The following is a 17,814-nucleotide window of genomic DNA, read 5'->3' on the forward strand; positions in this document are numbered from 1 at the left end:
TCCACCCCTTCTATGACCATAGTCCATGCTGACACATGAAAGTCAGTCTGTGCTCATCAATTGACAAAGCATAAAAACTCCCACACAGAGCTGTGTTTCCATTGCAACTCTCAACCCAGTCAGGATGATCATCAAGATGAACCATCACACTGCAAGCAGGGTGAGCTTGGACTGAAGAGCTTCCTGTCTTGAGAAGCATGAACTACAACACCCAGGTGACATGTCATTTGTGCTGAAAATGTCTTCCTTAGGGTAAATAAGTTGTTTTGAACTTGAGATAGCATACACACAGAGTACTGCCTCTGGCCTGTGGAGCATTGTAGTTTACATCCAGGCAGTCCACACTAGCCCCTGGGGTTGTGGACAACCGAGAGCTCATGTAGAGCGATGAGTCCCTTACTCTACCACTCACTGCTTTCACCACATGGACTCTAGTGATCAAACCTCTTGGAGACATGGTTCCTGACAGAGGTGAGAGGGGACAGGGTGAGCAGGACAACAGGATTGAGCTACCGTGGAGTAAAGCAGAATTGGTGATACAAAACCATCATCAGCCCTTGAGGATACCAACATGGCCAAAGAGCTGGGTACTACCCTGGCTGAGGGTCACCAAGAGTAAGAAGGTGCCTCCATGTCCTCAGGGATCTAGTTCAAAGGCCTCAGCAGCTAAAGATGTTCAAGGGGCCTTACAAGAACCCAGACATGCAATCTTCTGCTTAAGCCTTGACCTCAGGCACATCCAGTGTTTTGGACTGCTGAATACCCACAGAAACAGAAACCCTGCTTGACGCCCGTGCCTTCCTGTCTGAACATGGAGAGGCCATGCTTGGAGCCAGGAGAGGTGAGGAAGTGACCAGGAAGGAGAGTTGTCAAGTAGAACAGGTCCTTGGGGCATTTGGCTCAGCACTCGAGGTGAACTGCTTACAAAGGTCAGCTCTAACCCCTCTTTGGCAAAGAATGAACAACTTCTCTCCAGAAAGGAATGACTTCAGGCCTTCTCATGGTGTTTGTTCTTCTGAGTGGGAGGGGCTCGCATACCCCTTCCTGTCAGCAAGTGGGAAGAGGATCCACCTGTGCTAGGTTCTTTCCCAAAGGTATTTGGAGCTCCTGGGGTGTTGTTAGGTTGGGGGTGGGGTTTGCTCGGCTCAGGGTTATAATGATTTATAAGGAAGAGGATCTGCTCTGAGTAGTGCATATAGCACTCTGCACCATGATGGGGACACTTCTGCTGGCCTTGCTGGTGATTGGAGAGTTGGGCTTCCAGACAAGTGAGAGTGGAACCCTCGCTCACCCCTATCTTAGTCCCTTGTAGATCTCCATGTGGGGCCCTGAGACAGACCTAGGGGTCTTCGGGAGGCAAGGAACTGCAGAGGACGGTTGATACTTTCTGCTGTGGGTTACAACACTTGGGATGGGTGGGACAGGGAGGCAGAGTTGTGCTGGTGATGATACTTAGTTGTACATTTGAGTCTGAGGCCAATGGAGGACTTTTCTGAAGGGTCAGGTATGCAGGCCTGTCCACTCATGTGAAGTGTGTGTCTCATGGAAACCATATCTGTGAGACTGCAGCCTTTGGGAGGGCAGGACTATGGGAAAGGTTAGTGAAGGCATTTGCAGATGTGTCAAGAACAATTGAGCCTCTGTTTATGGCAGCCTCTGGCGTTATAATGTTGTTTTTCTGTCTGTGTTTGAAGCAGAAGCATGCACTCCTTTCTTCAGAGTCTATTTGTCATTGCTCTCTGGAAGTAAGAACATTATGAAGTCCCAACTTTCCTCGTTTGATGTTTCTACCCAGGAACTGGAGGCCTTTGAGAAACTCCAGGGCTGCTACAAAGAGGGAGGAGTTCACACCATGATTATTAATCCTGAAATTCTGGTAAAGTCCTCCCTAACCTCACTTACTCGCCCATGCAGCAAATGTTGGAAGGCTGCATACAAATGATCAATGTGACCATTAATACATGTCAGGTGACCTGTAACTGAGAAATCAAACCCTTGATCACCATAGAACAGGTCAAAGCATTGTGCCAGGTATACATCCAGCCTGTTCCATGCAGGTTCCTGCAATTCACTCCCACATTCTGGGTAAACATGTACCAGCCATTGTAGGAACAGGGGAGTCTTTATTCTGGCCTCTGCACAGGTACAGTAATCACAGGTGTATGCTAAGATACCAGACACTTCTGTCTACTTGCCAGGGTCTTCTTTGGAACCTCCCTTGACTCTACTCCCCTGCCTCAGATGGAGGCACCTTCCACTGGCCTCATCTGAGGTATAGTCAGAACCTCCCCAAAGGCTTAAATGCCACCCCCACACCCAGGGATTGCCTGCTACTGCCTACCATAGCTGAGCTGTTGCCTCTTGTTTCAAGCATAACGGAATTGCAGAGACATATATTTTGAACAGGGCCACTCTCATCCTGTTTCCATAAGTACTTTCACTTGAGTGTCAGGTCCTGCAAAACCATAGTGCTATCCAAAAATGAATTTCTTCTAACAAGCCCACGTGGGGGATGTATTTTTAACACGGTTATATAGCCAATGTTCCTGGAGAGATGTGCTGAGGTCCTGGAAACATCACCAAACTCATACTCAGCTATCCTGTCTCTCTCTAGACCTAGTCCCCATCATGACTTCTTGAACCTTCTCCCCTTCTTCCCTGCCTGGCTATGGAGTCTTTCAGGTTTCCTCCTGAATACTGTGTGGGTGGGCTCCAGTTCCCATGAGACAGAGTCTGTTGCTGGAAACCTGAATCATTGCAGAAAATTTTCTTTCTTGTGGATGAAGAGTGATCTCATCCTGGGTTGTTGGGGAGCTCTGCTGAGGTCCTGCGCCTTGACTGTAGCCACCTCTATTCCTGTCTGTCTCTTTGATTTCCAGGAATCCATGATCTTCAGTCCAGAATGCCTGAAATACCAGAGCAATGATATCGTCTAGAATATTGTACATCAGCTCACCAACTTTAAGGTGCTTACAGTCTAATGGGGTTGGGTAACCCATCTTTCCACCGTGTCTGCTCCAAGCTCCATCTTGCTGACCTGTCCTTTTTCCTGAAGTTGGATTCCTGACACCTGTGCCCTCATCCTTCAGTCTCTTCAGCTAATTTTAATAAATGCCTGCAGCTCTGTTTTGTGCCCCATATCTCTGTGCTGAGTGGGAATCCTGTGAGGTCTTCAGAGGATCTGGGAGACAGTGAGATTAATGACTTGTGTGGTCACTCAGAGTAGAGTGACAGCCCCTGATTAGCCAGGTGATCCTGGGAGAGCCATTGCAACCTTCTTTTTATGATTCTATGCAGTCTAGGTTGACCTTGGACTCACAGAGATCCATATGTCTCTTCCTCCCAAGTGCTGGGATTGTAGGTGTGCTCACCCACGCTCAGTTTACTGCAGCTGTGTGAGACTGTGTAGACTGGGTTTGTCTGAGGGCAAATAGCATGTAAGCAGCCTTAGGCTTCACCAGATGGCAGGACAGAAAGGAGGTTTACAGACCCCTCATGTGTTGCCTCTGGGCTTTATCATAGGACTGTGGGGGTACTTGTGTCCAGTTATAATAGCGGAGTAACTCAGTAATCACATGGGTGTGTTTCTCAGATTCTCTTGGTTTCCTAGGGAGAGTCATCATTTTTTACAGCATCGTTGACATAGCAATTTCCAGGACAGCCAGGTGTACATAGAGAGACCCTCGTCAAAAACAAAACCAGGGCATGGAGAGATGGCTCAGTAATTAAGAGGTGGCTGCTGTTCCAGAGGACCTGAGTTCACTTCCTGGGGAACCACATGGTGGCTCAAAACCATCGGTGACACTCTTCAGGTATATCTGAAGACAGCAAAAGTGTAGCCATAGTCATAAAATACATAAATAAATCTTTAAAAGAAACCAGAAACTTAATAATAACACTTCAATGGGGAAAGAGATATATTTCCATGTCCAACTAAAGGAAAAAGAGGGAAGGGCTGGGAAGAAAGTTCGATGGGCAGAGTCCTACTGAGTGTTATTTGGGATCTGAGCTCAATTCCCAGAACCCGAGTAAACCAGACTTGTTAGCATGTGTCTGTAGTCCTAGTGCTCCTGGTGAGAGAAGCGAGGAGACAGGTGAAATCCCAGACATTTTTAGGCCAGCTAGCCTGGCAGTCCACAATGTCAGACTCCCAGAGAGCTGTCTTAAATGATGACTGATGATTTTCCTGTGATCTCCATGCACACTGTTCCATGTGCTTGCCCTCTCTCCCACATATATTCAAGCTCCTAACAGCAGCCACACAGCTAAGAGGGAGAGGAATGGCAAGCAGTGTAAAGAGAAATGACGAACTCCATCAGTTATAATGGACACACAGCACAATACCAAAACTCTTTTTTTAAAGGGAGAAGGATGTAGGTCTTTATCTTATTTTATTTATTACAATTTTCTACAGATTAACTACTGTGAAATATTCACATAATTTACACTGATCATGTGCCAAAATCCGTTGTATATTTTCTACTGGAATGTGGAATGTGGAATGGATTCTAAGATTTATCTCACAGTACTTAAATTTTGCACAATAAATTGCCTCAGAACATCTAATTCATCTTTACAACTTTACATCTTTATGAGTGCTAGGACTTGGCAATGGATGGGCTGTATTTCACCCTCAGTACAGGCTTTCCTCAGTTGCCAGGAGACTGGCTTCCTAAGCAGGTGTCTGCTCACACTCCACACCAGCTGCCACCTCCTTACTGAGCCAAATCGAAACTACATAATGAGAGGAACTCCTACAGGTGTTTCTCCATAGATGATATTAGTAATATTAGTCAGTTTGTCAACATGTACTGGAAAACAGATTTGATCAATCTATACCACAACTCTTATTCTGTTTAAGTGTGGCAAACATTGTGAAGACTTGTTGAACAGAGCAAGTGTTGGTGAGTGGGCTGAGGGACTGACTGAAAGTCATACAAACAGGACACATTGGTCAGTGTGTAAGACTGACAAGCATGAAGCCATTTCTCTGTTCATCTGTTTCCTGATGTGACATGATAACACCTAAGGCTTCCTAAGGAAGGCAGCTGGTCCTTGGGAAGTGAAATGTCCCCCCCAGGGACAAAGCTCTCACAAGCAATCCAATGACTCCTGAGAAAATGACCACCTCCACCTTTTAGTGCCCAAGCCAGTGTCTTTCCAAAGCATCTTTCCAGGCATGGTCCTGAACCTGAACACTATTGAGATTATTCAAACCAATAAATCCAAGAATTGTTTGCTGTGCCCATGGTTCCCCAAGTAAAGTTTGAGGCCTACTCCTCCTCATTTTGTTCTGTCTCCTGCTCAACCATGGTCTGTCTGACATAGGTCTGTGTGGCATGACATGTGTGCCTTCTCTTGCAGTATGTTCGTATTATAATCCTTCATTGTTGACCTGTGCCATCATGTCTAGAAGGTAAAGTCTAACATGTAGAAATGAGACATGCAGGCCTTGATGTCTGGATGTTGATACATGGAAGAGAGGGACAGGCAAAAGCTCAGAGCAGCTTTATTTGCAATGGTCCCAACCAGAAGGCTGCTAAACGTCTTTGGACTAATGACATGGGAGGAACTGCCTTAGAACACATGATCCCACATTTGTATTTTAATGGAAAATCTTCATGGTTATACAGGAATGAAAGACACTTATTTTATTTACAAGAACTTCTCAAAGGGGAAAACAAATCAATGAACACCAGGATGGGCAGTTAGGAAAGGTGTGAATGTAAAGGAGGGCACATTAGGACCAGTGAAGGTAGGTGTTCATTATCATGACTACAGTGATTTCTTGAGTTTATACATTAAATAATACCTACCATGCCAGGCAGTGTTGGCACAGGACTTTAATTGTAGCACTTGGGAGGCAGAAGTAGAAATATCTCTGAGTTGGAGGCCATCGTGGTCAACAGCGAGACATCCTGGACAGCCAGTGCTACATATAGAAATCTTGCCTCACAATACAAAACCACTACCACCACCATCCACAACAACAAACCTCTCACATTTTATAATTTATGCACAGTAGAGGGCACATCAATTCTGCTTCAACCGAGCTTTAATAAAAGAAATGGTTCAGTACAAAAATTATTTTTTAAACCATATGTCTTAGTCAGGGTTTCTATTCCTGCACAAACATAATGACCAAGAAGCAGGTTGGGAGGAAAGGGTTTATTGACCTTACACTTCCACGTTGCAGTTCATCACCAAAGGAAGTCAGGACTGGAACTCAAGCAGGTCAGGAAGCAGGAGCTGATGCAGAGTTCACAGAGGGATGCTTCTTACTGGCTTGGTTCCCCTGGCTTGTTCAGCCTGCTCTCTTATAGAACCAAAGAGCACCAGCCCAAAGGTGAAACTACCTACTCACAAGGGGCCATCACCACTTGATCACTAATTGAGAAAATGCCCCACAGCTGGATCTCATGGAGGCACTTCCAAAACTGAAGCTCCTTTTTCTGTGATAACTCCTGCCTGTGTCAAGTTGACACACAGAACTAGCCAGTACACCGTCACAAAAATCTGATTTCCTCTATCTATTGGAAAATCAAATGCCCACTGGTCCCACAGTCTTTGGAAGAGATGTCGTCTTTGACTGAAGCAAAATATCATGAACAGTAAAGACTGGCTTTGAGTTTCAGGTCAAGGGACTATCATATCTTTTCTCTTTCTCCATTTTCTGGCGTGTGTAGCCAGAAACATTTGAATATTTGCTTATAGAGAAAAAAACCAGAGAAGGCCCTAATGGCTCACAGTTCTAAGAGCCTTCTTGGGTTTGCTACCCTCCATTTTTACTAATCAAACATGGTGTATGGATGTAATTATTGCAGACTGCAATGGGCTTGTTCTACACCTGATACCCTTGAAGGATTATACACGAAGTCATACATGTTAAGCTTGGAACACTGTGCGACATGATACACACCAGCTTCCAGAACTGAGCCTGCTTCAGTCGCAAGGACCAATAGTGTTAGGACTCTGGAAAGGGATTTGTGTAGATTACAAGAGCTTTGGGGCTACTGACGCCTCTCACATACATGTCACCCATAGCTCAGGTCTCCACGCTCATGTCTAGACGCAATCAACTTGTGAGTGATGGTTGTATCAGAAGGGCCACTTTGGCAGTCATTTCTGCTGTCAGTCATAAACTGTCTGAAGAAGTCGCACATTTCATGAATGTCAAGGTCTTACTACAAAGTAAATCTTCTTATATCAAAGGAGGGAGAGTCAGTTGCTTAAGGTCTCCTTCATTGTGAGCTCTTTGGTATATAAAGAGGCTGGCTTTTTGTGATGGTTTGTATGTGCGTGTCCCAGGGAGTGGCACAATTAGAAGTGTGGTCCTGTTGGAATAGGTGTGCTCTTGTTGGAGTAGGTGTATCACTGTGGGCATGGACTTTAAGACACTTAACCTAGTTGCCTGGAAGCCAGTACTGTGCTAGCAGCCTTTAGATGAAGATGTAGACCTCTTCCTGTAGCATGTCTGTCTGAATGTTGTCATGTTCCTGCTTTGACGATAATGGTCTGAACCTCTGAACCTGTAAGCCAGTCCCAATTAAATGCTGTCCTTATAAGAACTGCCTTGGTTATGGTGTCTGTTCACAGTAGTAAGATCCCAGAGAAGTTGGTGGGGTTCAGAGATGGAGCAAAGACTGTGGGAATGCCAACCAATAACCTGTCAAACTTGAGACCCATCCCATGGGCAAGCACCAATCCCCGACACTATTAATGATACTCTGTTATGCTCTCAGACACGAGTCTAGTATGGCTGTCCTCTGAGAAGCTCCAAACAGCATCTGACACAGACAGATGCAGTCACCCACTGCAAAACAGTGACCGCTGCTTGGGTACACCTACACAATAAGGGGAAGGAACGCTGGCCCCAAAGGTGATAAGAACTCTACAGTAAGACCAACAGAGTCAACTAACCTGGACCTGTGGGTCTCTCAGAGACTAAGTCATCAATCTGGACCTAAGCCTCTTTGCACATATGTAGCAGATGTGCAGCTTGGTCTTTATGTATGTCTGGAACAACTGGAACGGTGGCTATTCCAAAAGCTGCTGCCTGTCTGTGGGATATGTTCTTCTAGCTGGGCTGCCTTCTCTGGCCTCAGTGGGAGAAAATGCACATTGCCTTGCAGGGATGATGTACTGGAGGGGAAGGTAACCCAAGAAGGGCCTACCCACTCAAACCATAAGGAGATGAGGAATGAGAGGAAGGATTGTGAGATGGGGCAGTGAGCAGGGTGAACTAATTAATAAAACAGGCAAAATAGAACAACAACAAACAAACAAACAAAAAAGAGGTTAGCCTTGGAAGGGGTGGGAGGAGCATTTTACACTCATTGTACCTGTGAGGTTTCTCTCTACTATGTGCACTCTAATGCTGAGCAGGGGTTAATATAAAGCTAAGGGATTTCCTGAACCCACTGCCTTTGTAATGCCTTTCCCCAGTATAAACTCTCTAATGCAGATTAAGGGAGGATAGTTGGCTAAAGCATTTCCACACAATGAATGGATTCATGTGTAGTAAAAAATAGCAAAAATCTCATGCTTTGACACTTCCTAGATCATTGAGTTGTTAGATGACAGACACACTCATGCCCTTTATATTTGCAATAAGCCTTAAGCATCAAAATAGTTGGGCAGTGGCACACCAACCCCAGTAGAATCTGTGTGAAGAGTTCCACAGACTGAGGCATTAGACTTTAAAGGAAGGAAGTCTTCTGGAAGTGATCGTGGAACTCTTCGCCAGAGCAAACATATTGAGCCATAGTTCTCATGGCAATTTATCTGTTTTGTTTTCTTTCATTCTTTAGTTACAGGTTCCTGGTAGCCTAGGCCAAGATCTCAAGCAAGTATTAAAGGGAAAGAAACCATCCCTTGAGATGGGGTCACTCACATGACTTTATCCCGGGGGAAACCAACACTTTGCTTTTTATACCATTTACAAAATTATTATGAGTGATATAAAATTTACCAACAATAAAATTCCATATGGCTATGTGTGTGTCATTGAAGGTCGTTTTGGTATATAGTAAAAGAAAGCCTTAATTAGAAAGAATTAAAATAGTTTAAATTTATGTGTTGAAGATTTAAAAAGAGCAGGCATTAGATATTGTCTTAGTCAGGGTTTTAGTGTTGTGAACAGATACCATGACCAATGCAAGTTTTATAAATGATATTTAATTGGGGCAGGCTTACAGGTTCAGAGGTTCAGTCCATTGTCATCAAGGCAGAAGCATGGCAGCATCCAGGCAGGCATGGTGCAATGCTCCAGACCTTTAGAGATGTTTTAATCTGCATAGTGGAAATTTTAGTCCCTTGGCAGCTCCCGCTCACCTCCTCCAAGCCTGATGGCTTGACTTCACTGGTCAACTTGACTAGATTTAGAGTCACTTCAAAGGAGGCATGGCTCTGAATGCCTCTGCAAGGACATTTTCAAAGAGGATTAGCTGAGGCATAGAAGGCCCATTGTATAGTATGAGACAAAAGCCTGCAGAGGAGAAGCCTGAAGGGGAAAGGGAGAGAACCAGAAAGTACCAGTATGGCCTTCTTTCTGCTCCCTGATCTACCATCATTCCAACTGCCATCCCACCAGGCCATTCTACATCCCTCACTATGTTGGACTGACACTTCCGGAGGCTGAGGCCAGATGAACCATCCCCCCTCTAGGCTCCCTCTCTCAGGTATTTGACACACAGTGGAGAGAAACACTAATCCAGCAATCTCACTCTGTCCTGGCTGGTTTTGTGTGTCAACTTGACACAGGTTGGAGTTATCACAGAGAAAGGAGTTTCAGTTGGGTAAGTGTCTCCATGAGATCCTACTGTGAGGCATTTTCCCAGTTAGTGATCAAGGGGGAGGGCCCCTGTGGGTGGATCCATCCCTGGGCTGGCATTCTTTTGTTCTATAAGAGAGCAGGCTGAAGCAAGCCAGCAAGGAACATCCCTCCATGGCTTCTGCATCAGTTCGTGCTTCCTGACCTGCTTGAGTTCCAGTCCTGACTTCTTTTTGTGATGAACAGCAATACAGAACTGTAAGCTGAATAAACCCTTTCCTTCCCAACTTGCTTCTTGGTCATGATGCTTGTGCAGGAATAGAAACCCTGACTAAGGCAAATTGGTACCCATGTAGTGGGGTTATTCCTGTGACAACCTGACCATGTTTTGGGGAGGACTCTGGAAGGACTTTGGAACTTTGGGTCAGATGATCCATTCGGTGTTAAGAACTTGGTGTAATGTTCTGTAGGAGCTTGGAAGATAATGTTGAGAACATTGCAGAAGATGGAGGCCTGACTTGTGAAATTTCAGAGGGAAGATTAAAGACTCTTATTAGGGCCATATTTCGATTGTGAAGATTCTGTGGTTTTGGTTAGCTGGGGTTGAAGAATCAGCTTTGATTAACAGGATACCAGAACCACTAAAGCAAACCTTTGTGTTACTGGGACTATTGATACTGGTTAGCTGGAGCTAAGAAATTAGCGGTGATTAAGAAGAAACCAGCATCACTGAGGTGAAATCTTCTGGGAAGTGTTTTCTGAGAGCACAGAGGCTCTGTTCCAGAGATAGCCACAGTTGTATTTTGTGCTGTCGCTGGATTTGGTACTGTGTAAGAGTCACCCAGATGCTGCTGGTTTTTAAGGCATGAAGGGGTCACAAAGAGCAGCTGAGTCTCTTGGCACACAGTGAGAGGCCACGGAAGGCCATTGGTGAAGGTGAGGCCTCAGTTGCAATTGATGGCCCAGGTCTTGATGGGGTCATGTTTAGGAGCAGGGGCTTGTCACGATGAAGAGAGCCTATGAGAGGCTATTGGTGAAGCCTAATTACAGTGGAAGATAGCAGCATTTTGGAGATGCCAGTACCATGGGATGACCACCAAGAACAGCAGCAGCAGTGGAGTACACGCAGCTGGAGCCTAGAAGACAAGCTGTGTGCTACAAAGGGCAGAGCTGGAGAAGTGACCCAAGCCCTTGGAGGAGCCTGGATGATCATGAGTTGGATCCCAGACATTGAACCATTGGAGTTTGTGTTTTGCTTTTGGTTGTGACTGAGCCCTGATATGTTTCCCTCTTGAAGGAAGAAAGTATTTTAGTGGAGCCCACAGTTAAGAGACTTTGAATTTTTAAAGGACTTTTAATTTTAAAGATATTGGACATTTTTAAGAGATTGAACTTTTAATATGTAAAGACTGTGGAACTTTTAAAGTAATTTACATCTTGGTGATGAATAAGAAAGTAAGGGTTGAGGCTTAGTATTGATGTGTTTGTGTCCAGTTGACAAGGGGTCAATTGTACTGGTTGGTTTTGTGTGTCAACTTGACAAAGGCTGGAGTTATCACAGAGAAAGGAGTGTCAGTTGGGGAAGTGCCTCCATGAGATCCAACTGTGAGGCATTTTCTCAATTAGTGATCCGTCCCTTGGTTGGCATTCTTGGGTTCTATAAGAGAGCAGGCTGAAATAAGCCAGTAAGGAACATCGCTCCATGACTTCGGCATTAGCTCCTGCTTCCTGACCTGCTTGAGTTCCAGTCCTGACTTCTTTTGTGATGAATAGCTATGCAGAACTGTAAGCTGAAAAAATCCTTTCCTCCCCAACCTGCTTCTTGGTCATGAGTTTTGTGCAGGAATAGAAACCCTGACTAAGACACACTCCCAGGAGCTGAACAAGCCAGGTCTCGGTCTGTTTCATTGCACTTGGCCCGATGCCCTGTGGGTGCCAGGCAATGCTTCTTTCTTCAGTTTTTTAAAAAAGATCCATTCGTATTCAGATTTTTTGTGTTTGTTTCCTTGTGTGTATGTATGTGTGTCACCAGCATGCCTGTGAGCTCTCTTGCAGGTGACGGTAACTGAACCCCTGTCCTCTGCAAGGTTAAGTTATTGAGCTATTTTTGTGCTTATAAACAGTTCTGCTATGAACATGGATGGATCTACAAGCTGTCTCTTTGTGATCTCACTTGTTTGTTCATTCATTCATTCATTCATTCTTTTATTGAGTCAGAATCTTACTACGTAGTTGTGTGACAAAACCCTTCCTGGGGAGATGCAGCACACAACATCTCTCCACCTCAGATAGGGAATCTATGACAGACCAACTTGGAAATCCAACTTGGTGATCACATGAGTTTTATGGGGTTTACTTACAGGAGCAGAAGTGACTCAAAGACAGCTGCATCACCAAGGCCCACCTCAGCCCCACTGTTGTCACAAAGCTGGGAACCCTGGAACAAACCTTACACCATGCAGGTAGCCTGGCCCTTGTGCTCTCAGCCTTTCTTGCTTTCTTTGGCTTACTGACTCTGTTTTAGGGACTTCCTAGAGCTATTTTGAGTTGTTTTCCTTCCTGCTTAAGGAACTTCCTGCAGGCTGGGATAGTTCAATCTTGGAGGAAGTTGTTATACAACAGTAGGTCTGACTGTTCTGGAATTCACAGTGTAGACCAGGCTGGCCTTGAACTTTTAGAGGTCTGCCTGCCTCTGTCTCCCAAGTACTGAAAATGAATGTGTGCGTTTGCAGATGAGTCTGTGCCCAGCAGGGAGATGTGTGGAAGCTCAAGACAGCTTGTGGGAGTCAGGTCTCTCCTTTCACCAAAGGGATCCTGGGGGTCAGATTCAGGCTGTCAGTCGGGCTGGGTGGCAAGGACCTTTTTACCCACCAAGCCATCTCACTGGCTGTTGTGTGACACTACTCCAGGGAAGATGTAATCAAATCATTATTCACTACAGATAGGGAGTCAGTAGCGAAAGGACGGATCCCACAGAAGTCCAATGGGGGACCTAGTGAGTTCTCCTGGGGTTACTGACAGGAGCAGAACTGACTCAAAGACAGCTGCAACACTAACAGTGACCCCAGCATGGGTGACAGCTCATGAAGCTGGGAGCCTGGAGCACCCTGCACAGCCTGCGGGGAGCTCAGTGTGTTGGCTTGGATGTCAGACAGAGAAAGATCTGGGAGGTCATATAATACTGATTCTTGGGGTTGGAGAGATGGCTCAGTGGTTAAGAGCACTGACTGCTCATCCAAAGGTCCTGAATTCAAATCCTAGCAACCACATGATGGCTCACAACCATCTGTAACAAGCTCTAACCCTCTCTTCTGGAGTGTCTCAAGATAGCTACTGTGTACTTACATAGAATAAATAAATCTTTTAAAAAATACCGATTCCTTCTCGTCCCTGGTGGCTCTGACTCTACAGGCTGGAGAAAGCAACTAAGACCTTGAAGGCACAGTAGCTAATGTCACTCTGGAGCAAGTCCCCAAAGAACTGGGTGTGTGTGTGGGCAGGGGTGGGCAGCTGTGTTCTAGGGAGCATAAACTGTCGCTCATGTCCTGCTCAGACTTTGAGGTCTCACATATAACACTGGCAGGCTCATGGAGGGCTGGGACACTATCTGCTTAAGACTAGGCCTACCCAACCCATCTGTTGCCAATCTCCTGGGAAGCTCAGGATTCTGAGTTTTTGTAGTGCTTTGATTAAGTCCCAGGACAGCATGAGCTAATCTATGCAACAGATGGAGACACTCTTTTTTTTTTAACCCGTAGAAAGAAGCATGGTAGACAAGCTTCCAGGTCCCACATGAGTAGTGAGGAGAGTTAAATCACACCAACTTGACATTCCCTAGACCACCCGTAGGTCCCAGAGAGGCAAAAGCCCCACCCCTTCAGAAGCAAGCTGTGGCTAGACACTAGTGAGGTGGAGGCCTGGTTCACAGACATCAGGCCTCAGTCTATGCAAGATGGCCTCCTCCTGTGCTGTGTGGTTTGAATCTGGTTTCCTTGTGTACCCTAAGACTTCATGTGCTGGAAATTTAGTCCCCAGTGTGGTAACATTAGAGATGGTATCATGAGGAAGCAGGATGATTAGGTCTCTGGGGTGTTGCTCTAGGAAGGGACAAATCCTATAGACTGGGTTATTAAGGCCCCGGGTACTTTAGGCTGGAGAGCACTCACACACTGACGTGGCCACATGACTCATGCTATTTTCTGACTCCATGCTGGTGAGTGGGTTCTCAACAGAGGTTAAAAAGTGAGGCTGCAGGACTGTGGACCTGGAGCCTTCAATATGATGAGTTTTTCTTTATAAATACTCAGCTTGTTATTTTATCACAGCCTTAGGAAAAAGAATAATACACTTTTCTCTTTGCAGCGCATGCCCAGTAATGAGAGAGCCTGCCCCCACTGGGCCTTCCATAAGCCTCTGGATCCTGAGGAACCTATATGTATTCTTCTGGGTATGCCTGGTGGTGTGAAGCCTGGAACCCTTGTGAGGACGTGGCTCATTGATGGAGCAGTAAGTCACATGACCTTAGGACTGGCCAGAAGGCAACTATTTGCTGACCGGTGTGGGAAAGGACTTCCTGCCACATTCACAAAGCAGAGCCGGCTACAGGACACGTCCTAAAGCTCCAGCACCCTGGGTCTAACTCTGTGTAACACCCTGTGGGGGAAGTAACTGGGTTCAGAACTGGGTATTTGATATTAGGATAAACTGAGTTCTGGTTCTGGCCAGGTTCCACACTGATTTCAAAGCTGAACTTCTGTTCACTGTGATGGGTGAGAAGCCTCATGACAGACTTGGCGATAGGGAGTTTTATTTTTGTCTTCTAGATGGGGCACAGAAGCCAAGACAACCACAGATGCCCAGACAAATGCACATACTGCACAACTGGCTCATGTCCCAAACACTGGGGAGCAGGGACAGAGTCTGCTGTTTAGAGCCTGTGTGGTCCTCAGCAGACTCTTGGTGTCCCTCATCCTACTCAGTTCCATGTTCCTGGGGAGTTCAGTCTAGGAGGTCATGTATGTACCCTGTGGACCCTGTCCCATGAGAGTGACAGACACTTTGGTGCAGTGAATTTGGTCTCAGCATTTTCTAATGCAATCTGCAGGGCATTTTGGCAGCACCACAATTGAGAAGTGGCACTTTAAAGTCCCCCTCATTGTCCCTGCAGTATCCTTCAACCCAATCAGACCCAACCTGGAATTTAAAACTTCAGGCTCCCCTGTGAATTGCAAGGCTTTTATTGTTGGATTCCTGTTTTTAGACACCGTGGGGGAAGCGGTCGGATTTGCTGCATCTCTGCAGGTGAGCAGGCTAGTAGTTACTTTGAGTCTTCCTTGAGAGAAAAGAAGTTCCCATCAACAAGAGGGGCTGGCTTTAATCCTTTCCTGCAAAGAGAAAGCCAAATGAGGCCTCAGAGGGAAAAGAGAACTCATGCCCTACTGACCATGCACTGAGAAACCTCCTGGAAGGACCTGCAGCCGGTTTGCAATTGCTCTTGTGTCTCACCAGAACCAGGGAGCCTGGTCCCCAACCTGTTGAGACTAGCTCTGTAAAGAGCCTCCAATCCAGCCAGTTGGGAGGATCTACCTTGTGGGACACCATAGGCACCTGTGGGACAGAATGGTGAGGAGCTGACAGGGCTCCATGTGAGCCTGTGCATAGCTGGGGCCTCACAGGGAACTGACTCCTGTCACATGGTGATGATGACCCTCAGAGTTCTGCAGCTGAGGCAGTGACTTGTTCCACCAGTTCTAGTGTCAACATGGCTTCACTTTAATTTGATCCTCAAAAGCCCCAGGCCTGGCATCCACACAGTGGAGGTACTGAGAACAGGAAAACAGAGAACTGTTTTGGGGATGGTTTGGTAGGCTTGAAAGGTCAGGAGAAAAGACCCAGGCTGGGGAAGGGTTCCCGGCCCCAAGCTTGTGTAGCTAGACATGGGAGGCTGTGTCACAAAGACTGATGGAGGCCACACTTGAGCAGGGATCTAGTGTGGCTTGTCTGATCTGAGCAGCCTGGCCCCATTCAGGCAGCCTGAGAGTCCCTTCCTGCCCCATCCTCCTGCCATCTTCAATCAGGTGTGTCACATTTCTGAATTCACAGAGAAGCTTCAGAGTTGGGGAGGAGCACACGCCCCACCCCTAGTCAGACACAGAGTCTCACAATGACATTTGTTTTATGTGTGTCTTGTCTTCCTCTGTCAAATTGCTATCGACACAGTTCTTCATTCTTTCAGCCTCTTCCAGTAAGACAGGATTATTACTGTATGCTTTCACATGCTTAAAATAGTCTTCAAGGTCCCATGAAGAAATAGTTCAACTTTTCTCTCTATAACTGGGCAAAGGCTACAATCTGGAACACAAAAGCAAGGTCACCCTCCCTTGAAAGTCAGGTATCAGCACTGCCCTGGGGATAGAGGTAGTGAGAGCCTGGAGAGCCTGCCTCCCTGGCCTCCATACAGTAATACCCACCTCCCCCTGAAGTCAGGAGCAGGGCAGGCCCGAGGAGCACCAGAGTACCAGCGAGCTTCATCGTAATGGCGGCAGTTGCCCCATCCCAGCTTGGTGCTCTTTTATCCCTGACCTGGTCTGCTCAGTGGGCAGGGAGGGGCTTGTGTTGAGCCCGTCTAGACCCCTTCCAGGAAACATCTTAGAACTTCCTGGAAATGTGTGTTTGTGTCCTGGGAAGGTGTGTATTTTGGCAAGACAATCAGATCCTGGTCAAAAACCTGGCTCAGCCTAGTCCTGTTCTTAGTGATCTTAAGGTCACAAGTCTTGTGATGGTCAAAGGAAAGCATCAAATGGCCTCTCAGTCAGACCATCAGAAGTGAGGCCTGTGTCCCCCCATCACTGTGGGGACCTCAATGTTTAGATAAGAACCGTGCTCACAGTCTGTGTCTAGACAAGGAAGACTTCAGACCACTGTCCATGTGACCCCTGCCCTGTCTCTATTCTGCCCCTGTCTTCCATTTGCTTTGTGGCTTCCCTTGAACAAGTCTCTTCAATCCAAGCTTCTGCTGGTATAGGCATCTCAACTTGATCTCTCTTTGTTGGTTTTTTGTTGAGATAGTGTCTCTGTACACAGCCCAGGCTGTCCTGAAACTATTTAGACCAGATTGGCCTTGAACTCACAGAGGTTTTTGTGACTCTCTACCACATGCTTGCCGAAGTTAAGGCAAGTACTTCCACAGTTGCCTAAACTTGACCTCTTAAACTCCTGGTTGAGGTTTATGTTTTGTGTTTTTTGGGTTCCTTCCTTCCTCTCATTCATTCATTCATTCTTTTTTTTTGAGACAGGATTAGTCTTGACCTTATAACCCTCCTGAGAAAGGTGTGTGTGTGTGTGTGTGTGTGTGTGTGTGTGTGTGTGTGTGTGTGTGTGTGTGTGTGTGTATGTGTTGGATTCAGGTTTCCTTGGGGCTGATGGTAAGCACTGTCAAAATCTGTTAACAATGGCCAGCTTTGGTGACTCATACCTTTGATTCCAGCTCTTAGGAGGCAGAGGCAGGCCAACCTCTGTGAGTTAGAGGTCAGCCTGGTCTACTTGGAGAGTTCCAGGCCAGCCAGAATTACACAGGGAGACCCTGTTTATAAACATCATTAGTGTGTTCATTAAGTCCATGCTGCAAGTGCCTGGTATTTATTCTCTCAGAACTAAGCAAGGATATTTCAGTTTGGAGTGACCTGATGCCCTAACTGGCCACTGCCAGACTATGTGTTGCTGCTTTAGCTACTCTGACTGCTGGTCCAAAAGCCAGCGGGATGGCCATTTTGAATATTCCACAGCTACTTTGGAAAAAGTAGAGTCCAATCTCAGCCAGTTACCCCAGCTCCTGAGGGCTCAGCATCTGTCCATCTGTACCAGTGTGTCCAGCCGAGCTTTGCTACCAGAGAATTCCAGATGGCACTTCAACCATCTCTACCTGGGCCGGAAGGGGAGCATCTGCTCTTTCCACCGATGGAAGCAGAATGCTTGGGCCCACTTGCTCAGCCAGGATACACACTCAAGATGGCTCCCCCGGCACTGCCAGTTTTGCCTCATGA

The 17,814-nt window shown here is 46.4% G+C and overlaps 1 pseudogene; it reads left to right on the top strand.

Moving 5' to 3' along the window:
- The first annotated feature begins 1,213 nt into the window (after positions 1 to 1,213).
- The window catches only part of LOC127695919 (uncharacterized), a 30,131-nt pseudogene continuing 13,530 nt past the window's right edge, over positions 1,214 to 17,814 (top strand).

Source organism: Apodemus sylvaticus, chromosome 1 (assembly GCF_947179515.1).
Source record: "Apodemus sylvaticus chromosome 1, mApoSyl1.1, whole genome shotgun sequence".
Taxonomy (NCBI): Eukaryota; Metazoa; Chordata; class Mammalia; order Rodentia; family Muridae; genus Apodemus; species Apodemus sylvaticus.